The following is a 19,860-nucleotide window of genomic DNA, read 5'->3' as shown; positions in this document are numbered from 1 at the left end:
TGTATTCCATTCTTGGTGAATATCCATCGAAAAGAAGTTTATCTTCAGAGCAGTTAATTTTCGAAGGCAATGCGGCTTCTCCAGCCTTTGTAGACACTGCTTCGTCAGCAGCAATTGCTTGCCTTAACTGTCTCTTCCCTCGTTCCATATCAACAGGAGCAACTGCGATTTTAGGAGCATCTGTGATTTTGGAAGAAAATGCGATTTTAGGAGCAACTGTAGCTTTAGGAGCAGTCGCGTCTGGTTGCGTGAACATGATAAATCTCTCTTGGTATAGTTCAAACTCCTGGTGCGGTTGGTCTATGTAGCTCCACGTGAACTGTGCGATATTCAAAATCATGCCAGCCTTTTGCATAAGGTCGATTCCTAACAACGTACGGTTGTCATGGGACTGTTGTAGGACGATGAAAGGGGCGTGTAAACGACGACCACCAAGGTCAACTTCAGCCTCGAAAACTAGTACTCTTTGCAGTCTTGGAAGCCCATCCGCCAAGGTCACTGTAGCCATTTCTTCATAGAAAATCTGTCCACGCGCTTTTAGTAACCCATATAGTTCCAATGATGCAACGCTAATCTTAGCTCCAGTATCCACGTAGGCTTTACCTTTAACGCCATTGACCTCCAGAAACACCATTGGACGAGACCGCATCTCTAACTGTATATTTATAGCACAAAATCCTAAAGTGCCCTTCTTCTCAAGCGAATCACTGGGCTTGTTAGAGCATATCTTGCAGTTACTGCGATAGACCCCTGGTGCACCGCACCCATAACAGGAAAACTTCACATCGCTTGATGTTGGCAGAACAGTATCCGCTTGTCCATTACCCGCTTCCATTGTCTTTTTGCGTTTTCTACACTCTTCTATGACGTGGCCTAGCTTCTTGCAGAAATTACATCGAGATGCTTTCTTCGCACGTGTCGAGACCGAAGTGTCTGATTTGGAGGCTTCAGCAGTTTTATCGCTGGTTTCTTTCTTCCCTTCCCCCAGTGCTTTCTCTTTCAGTAAAGCTTCAGCGCTGCGTGCCTGCTTGAGAAGGTCATCAAAGTCTTTAACTTTCTCTATAGGGACTTTCTCCCTAATTTTAAGATTTAACAGCCCATAAGTTATGTTAAGCTGCTGCTTCTGATTAAGGGCTTCATCGCTGGGAAGTTCGGAGAACAGCATTCTCTTTTTTGTGACGAAATCATCGGTAGAGACTCCTGGGCCTTGCTTGGTCCCGCAAGCTTCCAAATAAATTTCATATACGGGTTTCTTTGGAGCGAACGTGTTTCTTAGTGCTTCTTCAAATTTAGCCCATGTAGTGATGATGTTCTTGGTACCTTGCCACCATACTGCAGCCTCGTCTCGCAGGATTAAAGGTAGACCAGCTAGTGCGTCGCTGTCGGTTATATTTTCAAGCTTCTTGAAAACTTGCACCGCCGTAAGAAAAGCTTCAACTGTCTCTCTGTCCTTTTTACCGTTATAAGTAGCTTTGCATGACGTCATACTGCCTTTCCGATTACTTCCTATGCTGGCCAATAATTGCTGGAATTGCTCCTGAGTTAGGTTGACAGACATCTTGTCTTCAATTTTCCCTCGGAGAGCTTTCACTGGATAAGTTGTTTTCCTTCCGAGTCGTGTAACCACGTATCTGGGTTCGTTCGAGCCCGAGTTGGACGCCACTGTAGTAAGGGTTACTCTCCGCAGACGAAAACAACGTAGTTATCTCAGTCGGCTTATTTATTGCAATAGTAACGTTATTACAATTAAACTGATACGTATCGAAGCTAATGTAACCTCAGTAGGCGTTTCGACAGAGACACCGCACTGTTATTACAATAGTTCGCAGGATTAATGTTGGAAGGTGTTCAATAACTTGAATGCAGCCAACCAAGCACTATTCCGCTCCTAGCGTTTGACATCGATCGGTAATTTGCATCTCGGAGGTCATGATTCTACGTCGACACATCGTTAGCGCGTTCTATCTCGGAGGTGGCGCCATCTCTTGACGAGTTTGGGTACTACATAGGTACAATATAGGCAATTTATTAAAATTAAGTCAGTCGTACATAAGCAATGTCAAATATTTCAAGCGAATAATTAATGTAGTACGTAAGTTATATTAGGCAATGGAGCTAGTGGTAACGATTGATTCAATGTAGCGATTTGATGCAGCTAGGAATTTAGACTCCGTCGTGAAAAAAATATCTAGTTCATTGTCGCTGTCCAAGATGTTGTTAAGCAACGTTAAAGCCTGGTGGAGAGGGGACGTAGCAAGCAGGCGCGTCCGGCCTGGAGGTACTGCAAAGAGGCCACGGCTACGGGGCCGTAGCTGTTTCGCGGTGAGACGGGGGACCCGCAGGCTTATTTGTAGTAATAACGGTGGGTTTGTTACTTGTCCCCGAATTAATTGAAAAAAATATTTTATTGAGTACATATTTCTACGTGACTCTAAGGATGTATAATCTACCATGCCTAAAACGAATAGGGTGGGATAAAGAAGGGGATAAAAGCCATAGGTATAACTTCTTATAGAGGAACCTTATGAATGATTTTTGGACTTTCTCTATTAGAACCGTGTAGTGTTTTTCATGGGGACTCCAAATAACTGCGTTTGTTTCGAGTTTACTTCGAACGAATGCGTTATAGAGTACTGTCATAGCATGCTTATTGTTAAATAGCTTCGCTTGACGCATGACGAATCCAAGGCATCTACGGGCTTCGTTACAGGTTATTTAGTCTGGCGTTAAATTAAACACAAGTCGTCTCCTTCACGATTTTCGTAGACATCTCTTCTAAATACCTAAAACTGGTATGGATGTGTTCCTCGTGGTCTCTAGAATACGAATTGACCGGTTTTAGTTTATGGAGAGGGGGACGTGTCGATAAAAAGGGGGGGAATGTGGGCGGCCGACCAGCATTGATATTTGTTCACATCTTGAGTCCTATGGGACCGATCGGTTCGTTTCAGGTGTCGTTTGAAAGAGTATTAAACGTGCTATTATTGCTTCATAATAACTGTAGTCATAACTGTAGTCGTTTAGAAAATATTTTAAAATATATGATTTTTTACCGTGCATGGATGGCATAAGTACTGACAAAACATGCGTCTAACTCAATAAATTATAACTTTACCGCAATTAATGTTATTACAAAATATACGAGAAATTTCATTAGCTTTCTAAAAACATAAGGTTTATTGGTGTATGGTATTATATAACCATGTAATGATGAATTTTGTTCAGCATGGGTCACTACGCACCGTCACGTAAATGGCGGGCGACCGACCTCAACTGTTCATTGTTTCTCGGGTTCTATTTTACTGATCAATTGGTGATGGATACCATTAGAAAGAATGTTAAATGTACAATAATTGGTTTCTAATAACCGTAGTCATAACTGTAGTCATTTACAAAATAATTGAAAATATATGATTTTTACCGTGCATGGACATAAGTACTGGTAAAACATGCTTCTAACTCAATAGATTATAACATTACCGCAATAAATATTTTCAAAATATACGGGAAATTTTATGAGCTATCCAAAAATATAAGTTTTATTGCTTTATAATGTTGTATAACTAAGTAATCATGAATTTTGTTCAGCATGGGTACTGTGCACCGTCACGTAAATGGAGCCCGGCCATCGTTGAGTTTTCATTATATTTCAGGTTCTATTTTTCTGATACATGGTGGATACCATTTGCAAGCATATTAAATTTTCTGTGAATACTCGATTGTTTGAAATCTGAGGCCCAAAATAACCATTTTAAAAATATTAAAGAAAATGATTAATTTTTACCTTAGAGGTTTGCTTAGTGACTGAAATAATTTGAGAAAGAGATAATGTAGTAAATATAGCGTGATATTTTTAGAGTAAAATCAGCAAACTATTTATTAACTTTCCAAAAATATTGTTTAGTTACCGTACAACTATAAACATATATGTAGGTATGCCAGGACCAATTTCGCCAAGCAAGCAAACACACGGCGCGGCGAGCGCCTGGTAGACCAGCAGCATTCTATTATTGTTTGACAGTACATTTTATAATGTAGGTATCCAAAATGATAAAATATCGATATAAATGATGGTTTGTTTGTTTTGTTTTTTTATCACAGGAAACTTAAGTATAGTTTGACTCTTTTGACAAAAGCCCAGTTCTAGGTTCATAACATCGTTAAGTTCGTAGCTTTCATGATTGCAAAACCACTGCATATGAAGTACTTAATATCTGTGTTGTTATTTGACTCACGCGTCTACACGTAAAACGTTTTCAAACCCACTCCGTAGTTAATAATTTAAAATCACCTTTTTAGTGAGATCTGAGGCTTGTGGCGTTAAAGAGATATTTGTCGCCGCACGCTCCAGGATGCAAAATAAGTGACTACTATTTGAGTAGCAGCGTATGTCCACATAATAACTATCCGTGAAGTCCGGTTTTAAGTATAGTAATAGTAAGATAAGGTCAATATTGAGTAAACTATCTATATTATATTTATTTACTATTTTATTTTACGGTCTAATTTATAGTTTTTGCTTACCTATTGATTCATTGGCGTTTGGCATTGTAGTTTTAGCTTGTAAGTATGACTCTATTGACAGTTATAAGATGTACTACGGTATTTAAATAACGCTCGTCTGTAACTACATGATCTTAGATCTATAATAGCGACTCATAACTTCTCTGTTCGACTGTAAGTCATACAAGAGAGTTAAGTAGCGATTGCGATATAAAAAGCTATAAGTAGAAGGCTTTATCACACGTTTAGAACCTTAAGTGCAAATTGCAGATTATTACTCATATAGATGTTAAGGTTGTTCAATTCACTTTGAGCTATAAGCTATAATACTAGCAGCTTAACATGCAATATAGCGCCCAAAACAGCTACTGTAGATCTTAAATCTTTAGATGAACCTTTTAAACACTTTTATCTCACCAGAGCCTGTAAACTGTAAACTAAGACTATAGATGTAGCTATTCTAGAGCCAGGCTGTCTTTAGGTAAGAAAATAGGTGCTAAGTGTCGCCTAATTGTTTGTTGGGATTTATATGACGGTGCGCAGTGACCCATGCTGAACAAAATTCATTATTACTTGGTTATATAATATCTTACACCAATAAATCTTATGTTTTTGGAAAGATAATGAAATGTCTCGTATATTTTGTAAATACATTAATTGCGATAAAGTTATAATTTATTAAGTTAGAACCATGTTTTAGCAGTACTTATGTGCATGCACGGTAAAAAATCATGTTTTCAATTATTTTGAAAATGACTAAGTCATGACCACAGTTATTGAAAACCAATTATAGTACGTTTAATATTCTTTCAAATGGTATCTATCACGAACTGATCAATAAAATAAAACCCGAGAAATAATGAAAAGTTGACGCCGATCTCCTGCCATTTACGTGACGGCGCTTAGTGACCCATGTTGAACAAAATTCGTAATTACTTGGTTATATAATATCATACACCAATAAAACTTATATTTTTGGAAAGCTATTGAAATTTCACGTACATTTTGTAAGAATATTATTGGAGTAAAGTTATAATTTATTGAGTTAGACGCATATTTTATCAGTACTTATGCCATCCATGCACGCACTCTAAAAAATGAACACCAACTAAGAGCAGTTTTCTCTTAGTTGACGTTAAGTTAATTATAACAATAACTATCTTATATAAATCAAAGAAACCTGATTACTTAAAACAATAAGTGTATCTGTGATTGAACTAATAAAGTAGGTATGTTATTAATCCTAACAATTGTATACTTTGCATCTATCATTAACTTGTTGGCATAATTATGTAACGTAGGTTGATTCAATCCTTAACAAATTAATTAAAACAGATAAATATGTTAATAGTTATGAACATTTTAATAGTTTATGTGATTATTTTCTCTTTGTTGATTTACATAACACTTGGTATTTTAATCAACTAAACATATAATATTTAGAACAACGAAGATAAAACATTCAATCCCATTATGATCAAGTTATTGTATTAATTACGAAACTAATATTCCATTCTATTAAGAATTATTTGTTAAATCGATTTTCTTCATAATTAAATTAAATAATCAGTTAATCCGTTCAATCAAGAGATAAGTAGGGGGGCGCCGGTGCACCCGCGGTCCTCCCCGCCCGCGCCCCTGCGGCGCCTGTGACCGTGCGAGTGGGGAGTCAGTCTCAGCCTCGACGTTCAACATTCAACTACTTAGTCATTCAAGTACGCGTCAACGAAATAAACGTACCAGACAGTTGTAGACCCTATTTTATTAAATATAAAATCCTGACATTAACATCAATCTACATATTTGAAATGTGTAAGTTCGTCAGAAAATATCCTCATTTCTTTCCAAAATTTGAAGACCGTCCTCGACGATATGAAAGTAGGTACAAGCATAACCTGGCGCCACCCGAACGTTCAGAACTACAGCTACACAAAACAAGTCCAAAAATGATGGCCATTAAAATATACAATAAACTCAGTGACGACATTAAACTTCAGACATCAGACAAACAATTCAATAAATTGTTGAAGAACTTATTAGTTAACAAGTGCTACTATAAATTGGATGATTTCTTGGAAGATAAAAATGATCACGAATGTTATTAGCTTTAATTATTACTCATTTTTATTAATTTTATTTCATTTATCTTTTATATATGATTATTAAACATTGTGTAACATAATATTTCTAAATCTTGACATAACTATTAAATAAATTAATATTATATACCTACCCTACAATTTCAATGTTAATTTCAATTTTCAATTATCAATAATATCTACTAGACATTAATAAATTTGTGCTATTAAAATTTAAATTACAATCTCCTAACGATTGTTATAGGACCTAAATTATACAACTATTTCATTAACACTGTCTAGTACCTAGCATAATTATTTTAGATTTAAGACTATTGCTCTGCCCTACCAGGGCCCATGTGAAACTTACTTTTACTATGTAACACCAAATGTAACTACCATGGATGCAATAAATAAACTGATAAACTGATAAACTGATAAACTTTACTTGTGCCTTTATTTCACGGCAAGCCTGGAACAGTGAACGTGTTACCTTTGCTTTGTGTACCTAATGTATAATAGTGTATGTGCAACATGGAGCAAGTGCTAATCGCGGCGACGGGAATAAAAGGCGCGGGGACGGGCCGGGATGGTTATGTGGGAATCCCTGTTGTGGACTAATGAGACCCCAGGTCTACCCAGTAAAACCCCTGTTGGCCGCCTCAAGGCTTTAAGGCGAGGCACGGGAAACGATCGGGACCATGCTTCCGAAACCCCACCAGCGGCTGTCCGAACTGCGGACTCGACTGCGGAGGAACTGTTTCCCTTTACTTCTCTAAGAGTGCGCCATTTTTTGCGCATTGGCCATCCCAGGGACCCTCGTGTAGGCGACAGACGTCCCCGAGCCTGCCGCCAACGGGTACCCATAAGGGGGAAATCGACGGTTGTACGCCAAACGGTCATTATATTTGTAGCCCGTTTTAAATGTTAATTATAATATATATGTAAGGTATGTAAAAGAAAGTTCGATTTTTAAATGTAAAACGTTTAGTTTTCTAAATGTTTAGATGAATATATAACATCTTATTATATATATTTTTTGTTTTATTCATTTACCCCCTTTTCATAAAATTTTACTTTGTTAAATTTGAATCTCAATTGTTTAATCAGTTCAACTATGAAGCTTGTTGTTTGTTGTTGTGTTTTATTGTACTAGTACAATTGATGAAGAATGGTATATTGTACTAGACAAGCTTCATAGTTGAACTGATTAAACAATTGAGATTCAAATTTAACAATTTCTTAGTTCTGGCTAATAAGATGCATAAGTTGATGCAATCATGTTCTTAGTTGAACTTATTAGGGTCAAATAGTTGATACAGTAATTCTTCATGTTAACATTGATTTACATCTTAGTTGAAATGATTAAACAATTGAGATTCAAATTTAACAATATCTTAGTTCAGGCTAATAAGGTGCATTAGTCGATGTAATCATGTTCTTAGTTGAACTTATTTGGGTCAAATAGTTAATACAGTAATTCTTCATGTTAATATTGACCTACATCTTAGTTAAACTGACTTGTTTGTATTAGTTGGTACAGTAACTTATCATGATAATAATTATCAAGCCCTTAGTTGATCTTGCTAGGATCAATTAGTTAGCATAATAATTTTTCGTGTAAATATTGAACAAGATCTTAATTGGTTCAGTTACATAGATATAGTAATAGCAATCAGAATTACCTTATTTGATGTGTCTAAGTTCTTGTTAGGCTCGTATGGAATCAAGATGCTTGATTACGACTATCAAGATATTGATAGGGCCAACCAAATTTTTTTTAGAGTGCGGTAAAAAAATCAAATATTTTAAAATATTTTGTAAATTACTAAAGTTATGACTACGGCTATTAGAAACCATTTATTGTACGTTTAATAACCTTTCAAATGGTACCTATCAGCAATTGATCAATAAAATAGAACCCGAGAAATAATAAAAAGTTTACGTCGGTCGCCCCCCATTTACGTGACGGTGCGTAGTGACCCATGCTGAACAAAATTCGTTATTAAATGGTTATATAATATCATACGCCAATAAAACTTATGTTTTTGGTAAGCTAATGAAATGTCTCGTATATTTTGTAATAAAATAATTGCGGTATTGTTGTAATTTATTGAGTTAGGCGCATATTTAATCAGTACTTATGCCATCCATGCACGGTATAAAATCAAATATTTTAAAATATTTTGTAAACGACTACAGTTATGACTACGGTTATTATGAAACAATAATAGCACGTTTAATACTCTTTCAAACGACACCTCACACGAACCGATCGGTCCCATAGGACTCAAGATGTGAACAAATATCAATAATGGTCGGCCGCCATCTTTGCCCCCCTTTTTTTCGACCCGTCCCCCACTCCATAAACTAAAACCGGTCATTTCGTATTCTAGAGATCACGAGGAACACATCCATACCAGTTTTAGGTATTTAGAAGAGATGTCGACGACTTTTCTCGAAACAGGCCGATTTCCACCTGTCTAATTGTAATGTGCTTATTAAATGTGAGCTGAGAATCAAACCACGTTCCTAAATCTTTAATTTCTTTGACGCGTTTCAAAGGCTTGCCCTCTATGACGTAAGGATGGGTTATAGGGAGTCGAGCTCGCGTATATGTGATAACCGAGCATTTGTCATTGTTAAGGAATAAGCCATTGTCGCGCGCCCAGGCGCAAACTCTGTCTATGTCAAGTTGCAGTAAGTAAAAGTCTTGTTTGCTGTTAATTGGCATAGCCAATTTTAGGTCATCCGCGAATAAGAGGCACGATGAATGATTTAATGCTGCCGGTAGGTCGTTCAGGAGAATTAAAAACAGAAGGGGCCCGAGACTACTTCCCTGCCCGATTCCCGATGTTACCAAAAACGGAGTAGATCGCGCGCCTTCATATTGAACATATTGTTGTCGTTCCGAGAGGTAACTAGCTACGAACTCAAGTAGATAGGTACCAAAACCTGCAGCAGATAGCTTCCTGAGCAACACATCGTTATCAACTTTATCAAAAGCTTTCTGGAAGTCGAAGTAAGCAATGTCTACTTGCCTGCGTTGGTCAAGGTTATTCGATATGATGGAAACGATATTAAGAAGATTTGATGTGGTTGAGCGCCTCGGTAGAAATCCATGCTATTGTATGCTTAGAAATAAAGGAAAAGTGGATATGATAAGTTTCCATGCTCGTAAAAATGTAACAAGAAAAATCTTGCTCAAAACATGTCATAACATAACGCGCATGTTTTTCCCGTCCACATAGCAACTCGATTTTAGATAAACACAATTTATTCCCTTGACACGAGCTAATAAGGCACTTTAGCCGGAGAGATTACGTCAATTTACTATGTAAAAGTGCCGAGACCAATTTGCGAGAGATGTATCTCGAGGCGGGAGGAAAATAACTCATTTTCGCACGAGTGAGGCAAAAGGCGGCGTGCATTTTATTGCATAAGAGAATACGTTTAGTTAAGGAAATTGCTTTAACGCGACTCTTTTATTTATGCATTTTATACAGAATGTCCCAAAAATTCGTTGGCATAAATTTCTACTGCGTTATATTATTGATAATTAGCATAGGTACATAATATGTAAGTCGGGTGACAATGCAATATTATGGTTCCATCGAGCTGATCTGATGATGGAGACAGGAGGTGGCCATAGGAACTCTGTGATAAAACAACAAAACCTCATTGCGTTTGAGGTTTTTAGAATTGTCTCGATGAATATTAGTTGCCTGTGGAAAGAAAAGTACAGTCAGCGATAAAGGTTTGTACCAAAAATGAAATTTTTGTAAAAACCTATTTCTCTTGATGTACAGAACCTTAAAAATGTAAACATAATTCCGATTAGTTCTCCAAAATAACCTGTAAAATAATTTTACTACAGAAAAAAGAAGTGTTTCCGCCCGGGATCGAACCGGGGGCCTTCTGCGTGTTAGGCAGATGTGATAACCGCTACACCACGGAAACGTATGTACCACGGACGAAATCAACCACTACTACCATTATTCTTATTTATTACTTGGTTACTTTGGCGATTCTGATTGCTAATGATATCATAAATAATTCAAAAGATAAATAGTACAGGGCGTAAGCGTAATTAAGATAAATAATACATTGATATCTAGAAATATCTCTCGGTGATAATGAGAACGCCTTTGATCTACGTACAGTATTTGTACAGTCGGAGTCAAAAGTTGCGAAGCGAACCGATGTTCAAAAAGATTGTTTGATTTATTTTGACATAAGCGTCGTGTAAAGATGACTTTGGTTCAAAAGAGGTTTGTTACTTACATTCTGATTGCCTCTTACATAATTAGAAGAATAAGCCATAAGAGCTTATAAAATATTTCTTCACGCTTCGCTGTGTAAGATAATTAATTAATTGAATTAAAAAAAGGCGGAGCCACGAAGCCATTTACCTACTGTAAATACATATACTGCGTATAGGTAAATGTATATCCAACCACCCAAGTAAGTAGGTACAGCTATAGGGTTGGCACAAGTGAGATTACTTTACAGTTTACAGTTTACGCGTTTAAGTTAGTAGTTAATTGTTGCGAACTCCCTAATCCTCAGTTTATTGTGAGCTCAAACTTCAGGCTTGCCTCTACCTGATGATTAACTCCTCCAGGGTTGCCACAATTACAACTACAATTTTTAGGGTTCCGTAGCCAAATGGCAAAAAACGGAACCCTTATAGATTCGTCATGTCTGTCTGTCTGTCCGTCTGTCCGTCTGTCTGTCCGTCCGTATGTCACAGCCACTTTTCTCCAAAACTATAAGAACTATACTGTTGAAACTTGGTAAGTAGATGTATTCTGTGAACCGCATTAAGATTTTCACACAAAAATAGAAAAAAAAAACAATAAATTTTTGGGGTTCCCCATACTTCGAACTGAAACACAAAAATTTTTTTTTCATCAAACCCATACGTGTGGGGTATCTATGGATAGGTCTTCAAAAATGATATTGAGGTTTCTAATATCATTTTTTTCTAAACTGAATAGTTTGCGCGAGAGACACTTCCAAAGTGGTAAAATGTGTGTCCCCCCCCTGTAACTTCTAAAATAAGAGAATGATAAAACTAAAAAAAATATATGATGTACATTACCACACATACATACATACACATTAAGTTTACACTTCCACCGAAAATTGGTTTGAACGAGATCTAGCAAGTAGTTTTTTTTAATACGTCATAAATCGCCTAAATACGGAACCCTTCATGGGCGAGTCCGACTCGCACGTGGCCGCTTTTTTAATCCACAATCTAATAATAATATTATGCCAAATTAATTTAGTGTCAAGCAGAAACGTCTGCGAACGATACTATTAAGATTGAATAATTTTACGGTTTAGACTCACTTGTTTTAAGTCACTCGCGCGACATGTTTCTGAGAGCCTAGGTCTCTTTTCTCAAGCACTAATAGTGCGAGCATGTCTCACAACAGTTAAAAATCGATGCTATTAAGCCTAGAAACAAATTAAAAGTGGAAACATTCACTGGTTTGGATGGGTCTTGAGTCGTGGGTTCAAGTCCCACACAAGACAATGAATTTTTCCACTTTTAGGTATATCAATTGTTAAGGTTTTGTGTAACCCGTGCGAACCTGGGGCGGGTCACTAGTAACTGATATGATGGTGGTAGTTAAATGGGCACTTGTATAACGGTTACAGAATCTGTATGGAAATTTTGAGAATTTTGAGATACTTTTTTTCTACCATAAGGATCGAAAGAGCTCTTGATTCTGAGTAGAAATAACATTAAAAAACTGAATGTTCAATCGGTTGGCAACCCTGCAGGTAACTGTCTTGAAACTTGTGCAGGTACAGTTGACGCCATTAACGAAATCGCTTTGAGATACAAAGCAAAGTTCGTGCAATATTGTGAGTTTGGTGTGAAATCGTCCTTACTGAATGTCGTTATTTAAATAATAGTGGTTTGGGATTTAAATTAAAGTCATTGCTTAAATTTCATATTAAATAATATTAATAAAGCATTAGTCAAGTATATAGTGCATTAAATAAAAGGGTAAAAGAACCAAAAAGATAACTGATGACAACAAATACTTCCACCGTATCCTTCATACCGAACCGAATCTCTGTGAATTCAAATAATTACTGAGACTTTAGTTAGTATACCTAATAGATAAAAAAATCGTATTTACCTAAAATGTAATTGCTTTGATATTTATAGTGGCAAAATCATTATTCGGTATTTCTCCTAGATTCCCACGATACAGGCTGTGCCTAGTGTGGGGATCGCTGTACTGCTTTTATTGATACTTCTGTATTTTATGAAATAAATATATGTTGAGTTAATTTAATACCAAAAGGTTTAACATACTTAAAGATAGGTACGGTTTTATAGGTGGTTCATAAACTTACCATAAGGTCACTGCGGGCAAGACCGTCTACAGGGCAAGTCCGTCAACACGTTATAACTTTTGAATTTGAAGGCGTATGCCGCTTTGGAGTCTAGTCGATTAATCAGTTTTGCGCGTTAGTTCCCTCACTCTAAAACAGATGGCGCTGTGACAACCAATTTCAGAGCAATCCGCCTAAATAAGTCACTTCGTGTTTTGAACTCGAAGTCATAGTTCGACAGCCGTTCGAAAAAAATTTATTAAAAATAGTTTTTGAAAAGATTGTGCATCAGAAAGTACCTACGTAAGTAGCATAAGAACCAGTTATCTTTATTCTGTGTTTAAAATATCATAATTTGGCTTAGTTTTGTAATTATACGTTCCACCATTTATCACATTAAAATTTGACTAAGTTTGAAAGTCCGTCTATTATTTATTTATTATTTTATTTATTTTAGTTATTTATTACACAATAGTTACAACTTTTTTGTTAATGACAAAGCTCCACAAAACTACATTTGTTTGACTGTGGAGTCGCATTATTCTATACTTAAATAAATTTATGTTATAAGTAATAGGCTTACATTGGGAGTTATAATACTAGGTAATGTCATGAATACTCTATAGGGCAACACATTCCCCTATAGTGTATTCAAGAGATACATTTTAAGACTCTTTTTTAATCTACTTTTTTTGGGTTCTTTTACTATGTCTGCGGGCAAAGTATTCAGTAAATAGGGTAACCGTTTCTTAAGTGTCCTATCGCCATAATAATTATACACCCTAGGTACTTCATATTTGCCCGCCGTTAATGCTCTGGTGTTATGACTATGTTTGACTAGATCCCTGTGTTCTTGGCTGCCATGACTGTTTATAGCTAACATATATTTAAGTTTTAATCCCACTGGTAAAATTTTACATAATTTAAATAATTGTCTGTAGTCAGTTTTGCAACTGTGTTTTATCTTTTTATTAACTAGTAGTTTTAGAAAACGGATTTGTAACAATTCTAATTTATCTATGTTAGTTTTAAACGTGAGGCCATAGCAGTCAAGACCATAACTAATAATAGACTCTACTAAACAAGTATAAATACATTTCAAAGTGCTAACAGGAACTTTAAAACTAAGATGGTAAAATATGCTTAAAAGTATTCTTAATTTATTACAAATGAAATCTACATGAGTTGTCCAGGAGAAGTTTTCGTCGATTTTCATGCCAAGATACGTAAAACTGATAACTCTTTCTATGGGCTGGCATTTACAAGTTACGGAATCAATACTATGTATACAATGGAAACTATGTGTGAAAATGGACGGGATATCGTTTTTAGGTACTAAGTATGGAGAATGTATTAGCATAAGTTTTGTCTTATCGGCATTTAATACGATTCCATTATCATGAGACCACTTGACAACGGCATCGACGTCCTCCTGTACAAGCCTGCAGGTCTGCTCGAGGTCGGTGCCGGCGCGCAGCACGCACAGGTCGTCCGCGAACATGTGCGCGGAGCAGTGGCGCAGCACGCCGCACAGGCTGTTCACGTGCATCAGGTAACAGAGGGGCCCGCAGCCCGAGCCCTGCGGCACTCCGCAGCGGACGGCCTGCTCGTCACTGAGCGCCGACCCGACCTTCACGCGGAAAGACCGCATGGTGAGGTAGTCGCGGAACCATTGGTTCAGCGGCCGCCCCACCCCGCACTCCTCCATAGCTTTCAGCAAGGTATCGGTCTCTAGGGTATCAAATGCCTTTTTAAAATCAAAAAAGATAGCTACCACAAACTGTTTCTCTGCTAAGTAATTGTTAATCTCATCTGTAAAGGCAGATAATAGAGTATTCGTACTTCTCTGTTTTTGGAATCCATGCTGACAACTATTTAGAATATGATTAGTTTGTAGATAATGTGATATGCGGTCGGTAATACATTTCTCTATTATTTTGTCAACACTAGATAGTATAGATATGGGTCTGAAATTAGAATAATTTTTAAAACTGCCTTTCTTATGGATAGGACGCACTATTGCCTGTTTTAGTTTTGTAGGAAACTTTTGTTGATTAACTGATAAATTAATTAGTTTGGCTAGTATCGGGCTTATTTTATCTACAACTGTTTTTAGGTCAGACATGCGTATGAGATCGCTTCCTGGTGATTTATTACTGTTCATGTTTCGAATTACTCGATTAACATAATCACTAGATACCGGTTGCCATCGCATACACATGCCGGACTCCTGTACATAGTTTTCCCTAGTCATCCATATGTCGTTACATGAGTGTTTTATATTGTCTATTTCTGTTATAAATGAGGTTGCAAATTTATCACATATATGTTTTTCGTTACTTTCATCCATGTTTGTTAATATCTTAATATCTAATGACTGTTTTTCCTTTCCCATCATAATATTAATCCTATCCCATATTTTTTTAATATTTTTATTACAGGCTAAAATACTCTGCTTATCATTATCATTCTTGACAAGGTAAGTCCGTCATATGCCGCCGGACTTTCGTTAAATCAGAGATTACCAACTGTTTTTGCGATTTTATTATTATAACGATTTGATAAGCTATCTACAAATCCTCCTGACATTACGCATGATGTTAGTTTCCTAAATTTTCATATCAGTAAATTAAAAGAAACGAATAAAGTACATTTTAAAATTTCTATTAGTCTTTTATTTCGGAAATCCAAAAAATTATTACGTGTAATTATTAGCCATAAAAGGTTTACCACCCCATTTTCGTAGTATAAGGCCGGACTTGCCTTTATATTAGAAAAATGGCGTTTATTTCGAATCAGAACCCTATATTAACAAGTTGAAAGTACACTTTTCATTGTCTTGATTCATTCTTTTTAGGAATTCGACTACGAACATATACGCACCCATAGATTGGCTGATATCATTACTAGACGGACTTCCCTTAAACTACAAGGGAAGTCCGTCTACTCGCCGATTTTTTAAAAATACTAATGTTTTTGCTTAATTTATGATTAAAACGATCTGTCACTACGGCTAAACTATTAATTATTAAATTCTACATCGTATGCGATTACAAACGGTAACGTAGGTGAATAATTAACGCAACTAGATCACTCCAAAGTAGAAAAAAAATAAAGTATGCCGGTCTTGCCCGCAGTGACCTTACGCATTATTTTCTTTATTAAAATACTTTGCCGTCCGATAAATTATAATTATACCTACGTATTTATTACTTTAATCCGCTCAAGATAGCACATGTGGTGTGACTATAATATAAAAAAGCGGCCAAGTGCGAGTCGGACTCGCCCATGAAGGGTTCCGTATTTAGGCGATTTATGACGTATAAAAAAAAAACTACTTACTAGATCTCGTTCAAACCAATTTTCGGTGGAAGTTTACATGGTATGTACATCATATATTTTTTTTAGTTTTATCATTCTCTTATTTTAGAAGTTACAGGGGGGGGGGGGACACACATTTTACCACTTTGGAAGTGTCTCTCGCGCAAACTATTCAGTTTAGAAAAAAATGATATTAGAAACCTCAATATCATTTTTGAAGACCTATCCATACCCCACACGTATGGGTTTGATGAAAAAAAATTTTTGAGTTTCAGTTCGAAGTATGGGGAACCCCAAAAATTTATTGTTTTTTTTTCTATTTTTGTATGAAAATCTTAATGCGGTTCACAGAATACATCTACTTACCAAGTTTCAACAGTATAGTTCTTATAGTTTCGGAGAAAAGTGGCTGTGACATACGGACGGACAGACAGACGGACAGACGGACAGACGGACGGACAGACAGACAGACAGACAGACAGACAGACAGACAGACAGACAGACAGACAGACATGACGAATCTATAAGGGTTCCGTTTTTTGCCATTTGGCTACGGAACCCTAACAACTAAAATGTGAACTGTATGCATGCATGTTCATCATATTATTATATCATATTTCATTAGCGTAAGTGCTTTAAGTGAAAGTGTTTACTTGTTTGTGACTATGACTGTATAAGTGAACCCCTTCACCAAACATAGAAGAAAGAATATCACAAGAGCTACCGTTACATAATTTCGCACAAAAACATGAGGTTTCCGTGGTGTAGCGGTTATCACATCTGCCTAACACGCAGAAGGCCCCCGGTTCGATCCCGGGCGGAAACACATCTTTTTGTTTAACACTTTTACATTATTTTGCATTTTCTTTGAACACAAAACTATCTTGGCTGTAAAATCCATAGTAGGTATATACTAATATATGACGAGGAAAATATCTTCTCTTACCTGCGGATGTGTTAGCAGTAGTAATTACGACCGCATCTCAACAAGCAAACTGTTTTTATTTACATCAGTTTTAGTACCAAAAAGACTATTAGCATCTAGCATCGAGTAGCGGAACTATCAGTACTGCTACTTGACAATAGATGTAGCAGTACTGATAGTTCCGCTACTCGATGCTAGATGAAGACACTGAAATTAATAGTCTAACTGATGTATGGAGTGAGCACTCTTGTCTTACTATATTTCTCTATGACATAGATAACAAATATTGCAAAAAATGATCTGCTCTAAATTTATATTGTTGTGTTGTGTGCAAAGATACATAAAATGTGAAGAATGTCAACTCTACATATATTAAGTCGCGTTCCTCGTCATTTTATCAGAATTAACGCGGGTACAGATACACATATATCTCGCGAAGTTTCGAACGTTAATTTTGCGTAGGTATAGTAAAACCACCCAACTGTATGTGGGCAATAATAGTATTTATAAAATGGTACTCGTAAATACAACTTATTAAACATATTTGAGGTGGCCGTCACCTTTTGTAAAAGCTTCTTCATTCTGCGATGTAGGTATGTTTAGTTTATTTTGACTGGTCTCTGTAGTCTGTTGTACGCGAAATATCCTAGTTATTTACGAGCCCTGTGCCGTGACGTTTCATTACATAACAACTACGGTTTATCGCTCGAAATAAACTTCGTAACTTAATAACGCCGGCATTGGATTCGTTTGAATACAAATACATTGCATTCATTTGTTACAGTAGAATGTTAAATATTTCAGTTTATAATTTTGCCTACACTACACTATAATGAAGTATAATGTGATAATTAAATTCTATAAAAATTTGGTCCTATCATCATAATTCATCATCATGTATCATATTTTAACGCTTCGTCTACCAATAGTATGTTTAAGTTCAGATGACTTTTAGGTATGTATTACTTAGTGGTAAAAAGTTCGGTTTTCATGTTCGCCAGTCTGGACGCAACACTTTAAAAACGTGTTCTATTTATAAGGCGTTTTGAACCCAAAAAAGGAAATTCCTTTAAAAAGTGCAAGGTATAAGAAAATGTATGAGTTAGCCAATTTTCCATCCTTCAATATCCATCTCACTGATTATGTCTAAGACTTGAAAAAGCGATATCCAACTAGAAAAACGCTTAATCCATAACGTTTGGTGGTTCCACTCCACTGCGCCATTTATCCCCGGAGCAAGAGTTCCACGATGTAGCGTTTTAAACGTGCATACAGCTCGGTTCGGCTTTAACGAACTTTACGATGTTAAAGTGTTAAAGACCGGCTGATTGAGTTTAAGTTACAACTACACTTCAGGAACAGGAAAACCTTTTAAGGAAACTAGTCAAGATTTCAAACTTAAATTATATCATGTTTAGTCGAATGTTTCCCAAATACGAAAGTAGTAGTCGAAATATATTAGGTAACTAAATTCTATCTAGACTAGAATGGTAACAATTATTATAAAAAATAATACCGACGTACTTATTCACATTTAGCGTAGCTTGAATGAATGAATTAATGAAGTTCGTTTTGCGAAAATATCGTAAAAAATACACCAATCGCTTTATAAATAAATAAATAAATAAATAAAATAAAAATCATTTATTTCGGACCACAAAAAATCCATAATATGTTAGTTGAACATGTACATGCAGGAGCTTGTAAATTAGACTATGTTAGTACTTAAAATTAACTTATTACCCTATCTACCTACTACATTTCATAGGGAGCTAAGGAATGGTGCAGGTTCGACCAGTGCTGCATATAGCTACTATCGAGCCTACCCGCTATCACACTCAGGATACTGTTGCTACTGTCCAGCACTCTGCGACGCGTCGCGGCGGCACGCTTTCTTATTGTAGCAGAGAAACTGTCTACCTGCGCGTCCGCGAACATGCCTGACGCGCTGCAGAAACGTGGCAGACGCAACAGCACCCTGAAGGCGTTGTTATACTGAACCCGTAGGGCGCTGATCGATCTTTGCGAATAATTAGCCCACAGGCTGCAGCTATAAAGAGAGGTACAGTAGGCTCTAAAGAGTGTAATTTTGACCTGAGCCGTACAGCTTCTGAACCTATGTGCTATCATATTCGCTCTTATCGCCAGCGCCCTACGTTCCCTATCTATATCTGCGTCGTCACGCAAATTTTCATTGACTAAGTGGCCTAAATACTTGACACATGTCACTCGCTTAAGGGGTGTGCCATTTAGATATAGCGGTGGTACAAGAGATGGACTTTTCGTCCCAGACTTAAAAACCATAAGTTCACTTTTAAGAGCATTATATCTGAGGCCATGTTTACATGCATATTTCTCACATAGTTTTAACAATATTTCAAGTCCTCCCGGTGAGGGACTCAACAGCACCATGTCGTCCGCATAGCTAATATTATTCATACATACACCGCCAATATGACAGCCGACATGTATGCTGCTGAGCTCCTCGATGAGAGCATTTATGTACAGGTTGAAGAGCTTCGGAGACGTTCTCCCACCCTGTCTCACTCCGCACTCCAACCTGTATTCCTCTGACATGTCTTTTCCCCATCTGACAACATTAACTTGACACAAGTACCAACTCCTAAGTATATGCACAATATCCATAGGGACCCCCGCCTCTTCTAACTTGGC

General features: G+C 36.7%; 2 protein-coding genes and 2 non-coding genes across 5 annotated transcripts in view; 1 reads left to right on the top strand and 3 right to left on the bottom strand.

Annotated features, from left to right (window-relative positions):
- LOC134647345 (syndecan) overlaps nt 1-19,860 on the bottom strand; it is a 518,229-nt gene that overhangs the window by 117,798 nt on the left and 380,571 nt on the right. The gene's annotated exons all lie outside the window — the stretch shown is intronic.
- Nucleotides 1-19,860, bottom strand: part of LOC134647341 (uncharacterized) — a 103,948-nt gene that overhangs the window by 69,607 nt on the left and 14,481 nt on the right. The window lies entirely within an intron of this gene.
- Trnav-aac (transfer RNA valine (anticodon AAC)) lies at nt 10,469-10,541 on the bottom strand. Its single transcript has one exon. It is a non-coding gene; the product is annotated as a tRNA-Val (tRNA).
- Nucleotides 17,016-17,088, top strand: Trnav-aac (transfer RNA valine (anticodon AAC)). The gene has a single exon. It is a non-coding gene; the product is annotated as a tRNA-Val (tRNA).

The sequence above is a fragment of the Cydia amplana genome, chromosome 4 (genome assembly GCF_948474715.1).
Source record: "Cydia amplana chromosome 4, ilCydAmpl1.1, whole genome shotgun sequence".
NCBI classification, from domain to species: Eukaryota; Metazoa; Arthropoda; class Insecta; order Lepidoptera; family Tortricidae; genus Cydia; species Cydia amplana.
The sequence above is the reverse complement of the archived record's forward strand: the minus strand, read 5'-3'. Positions and strand labels throughout refer to the sequence as shown.